Source organism: Nicotiana attenuata, unplaced genomic scaffold (genome assembly GCF_001879085.1).
Source record: "Nicotiana attenuata strain UT unplaced genomic scaffold, NIATTr2, whole genome shotgun sequence".
NCBI classification, from domain to species: Eukaryota; Viridiplantae; Streptophyta; class Magnoliopsida; order Solanales; family Solanaceae; genus Nicotiana; species Nicotiana attenuata.
This window is the reverse complement of record NW_017670686.1, coordinates 191,220-194,357: the sequence shown is the minus strand read 5'-3', so window position 1 is coordinate 194,357 and position 3,138 is coordinate 191,220.

Here is a 3,138-nt window from a genome sequence, read left to right as displayed (position 1 = left end):
ACAGCAACAGAATAATAGGCAGCAGCACACTGATGCTTAGCATAGCTCAGAAAATACACCAGCAGTCCAGAAATGATTTCAAAAACCAGCAGATTCAAGAACAATTTCGAAAACCAGCTTGAACATACCCACATAAACTCAAAATCAATTTGAATAAACCCAGAACCACTCGAAAAACCAATCAATAAACCTCAAAGGAACCTCAGCAATCAGAAGAGCAGAGAATTGATCAAAATTAACCAAAGATCAATGTAACAGTGCTATTTTTTTTATTTTTGTTGCATTTTGTTATTTTGTTTTAACTAAGAACTGAAAGAAGATTTTGATCTCAGATTTGAATTCTCAGATCTGAAACTTGAAGAATGATTTTTTGGGGGAATTTTTGGGGTTTAAAAACTTGTGAATCAAGGCAAATGAATGCCTATTTATAGATGAACTTAGGGTCCAACTTCAGATTTTCCCTTTACCCATTAGTCCCTATTTTAATTCTATTTTTACCCTTTATTTTCTGACTTGTTACACAAGTAACTACACCTATTTTATTGAAATCTATACTAAAGTCCATCCTAGAAGGTTCTATACCCATTACAATTCCTATTATATCCTTACCTTGGTTCTAAAATTACCAATCTTAATAAAACTACCCCTTTTCATGCCTAAACTACCCTTTGAACCCTCTTGGAATTACTGAGTTAAACCAGACCATTCTAAACTAAAACCTAACAATGCTAATTAATGCTAAACACTGAATTAAGGCATTACCAATGATAACTACTAATTAAACTAGACTAAACTGACTAGACTAACTTAAATCAAACATTAGAACGAAAATTAAAATCAACAAAGCCTAAACAGAATCGACTAAGAGGGCTAATAAAGAATTAAGGATTATAACAATGAACCATAAACTGAAACCAAACATTTAGCAAGACGGATTCAAAACGAAAAACTAAACTTAAAACCTAAAATTAGCAAGACAGGATTAAACCAACCCAACAAAATTAAACTAAAGCTAAGAACAATTACAAGAGCAAGATGAAACACATACTGAACAGAATCAAAAACAGAATCGAACAAAAACTTACTAATTTTGAGCATTCGACTGACTATGGGGCGAACTCTGACCAGCTATTGTTGTTTGAATCCTCCGGGATTCTTGACACGTAACATCCCTAATCGTGTGTTTTCAAAAGAAAACACGTGATTAGGGAAATTACGGTCCGAAATCCCCAAGATTCCTGAGTTACGGTTCTGCCGGAATTTGGGATTTAGAATTTGTAATGTTCCGGGCAGATTCGAGACTAGTGGCTATGGGGGTTGGGTAGAGGAGGTTCGGACGGTTCTGTGGTGTGAATTTGGGTCAATTTGGGACAACTGATGTCATGGCCGGAAAATTTTAAACCGTTATTCGAAGGGTTCGGCGTTGATTCGAGGGACGGGGTTTGGGGAATTAGGTAGAGTGGACTCAGATGAACCTAGGGTGTTAATTTGAGACTATTTGGCATACTTTGGGTCTTGGCCGGAGAATCTGTGATCTAATATTTGACGCTTTTGGCCGGGATTTGAAGGAGATCATTTGCATATTTGGAAAGAGGGTGAACAGGGGAAGCTGGGGTGTTATTTTGGTGAAGTTTGGAGATTCTCCGCCGCCGTGGGCGATTTCCGGCGGCGGAGCGCGGCGGGGGAACGGTAGAGGCGTGGTGGGGAAAGGTGGCGTTATGGTGGGCGACGGCGGGTTCGCTGGAGTGTGAGAGATGAGAGGCAGGGGGGGTCTGAAAGGGGGGGGGTATCATTAGGACAGTTATATAATTACGGACGTAAGCTTCTCGATCGTTAGATCTGGTAACCTCGACGGTCCAGATTTAACAGGCCGAAACGACGTCGTTTTGGGACGGGGGCAGGCCGGGTTAGGGAATGGGTATGGGCCAGGCGGGTTTCAGGGGTTTGTTTAATTTGGGCTGAGCCAATTTTGGCCCAGTTTTGGTCTTTTTATCAAGCCCTACTTTCTTTTATTTTATTTGTCTCCCTTTTCATTTTTGTTTTGCTTTCATTTTTGTATTTTATATTTATTATTTTTTCTGATTTTATAAAATGCTAAACAAAACAAAGACCTAATTAAACCATTTAACTCCTAAGATTATTTAAAACTTTATTTAAAGATAAGTGCAACAATTAACAATTAAAATGCAAAAGCGGACTATTTTTGTTATTTTCTTTATATTTTGTTCTAAAACAATGGAACTACTAAATAATCCTAAAATATGAAATTAGATCCTAAATGCAAGTGCCAAGTGTATTTTTAATATTTTTATATGAATTAAAATGCACAAGTAAAAATGCAAACAATTAGCAGAAAATAACACAAAATTCACAAAATTGTAAAATAATGAAAGAAAAATCCTTTTGTTTGAATCTTTGGGAGTAATTCGCTTAGGGCAAAAATCACGTGCTCACAGCTACCCCTCTTTGCCCGGAAACACGAAGAGTTTTCGCGCAAAGATAAGTGAGCAAATACGAGCAATTTTTGCCCGCTTGAATACTCCGTGTGAAGCAATTTTGAAAAGATTTGACCGCACCCTGCTTCAAAGGTTGCCTACATATCCTTGGCTAAAAAGGAATCAGGTTAGTGTAGTTCGGGAATGTCCGGTAGCTGGGACTACCAAGAGCTTGCGACTTTCTTCTGTTGCTGTTGCTACTGCTCGCTGACCTCCTTATTACACCATGTTAAAATGAAAAGAAGCTAGCCTAGGCTTTGATCTACGAATTACAAGAGGGTCCTGTCTACGTCCTCTAACTCGTTCTTGTGTTGCCTTGAACTTGTATCTTGTAATCTTCCGATGGTATTCCTGTTGTTGTTTTGCATTGTGATTGGCGATATTGCTGCCATTCCTCCGAATGATGCTTGATTACTTGAAACATGTGTCCATTTTCCAGGTGGGCTCCTGACTGCAGATGCTTAAGAAGTATTCCCTTGTTCTCCAGGCGGGCTCCTGATTGCTGAGATTAGAAATATTCCCTTGTTCTCCAGGTGGGCTCCTGATTGCTAAAAATCTGAAAATGAGTGCCTCTGTTCTCCAGGCGGGCTCCTGATTTCAAAATGGACAAACAACAAAAGAAAAGAATTTTCTGCCCCAGTTT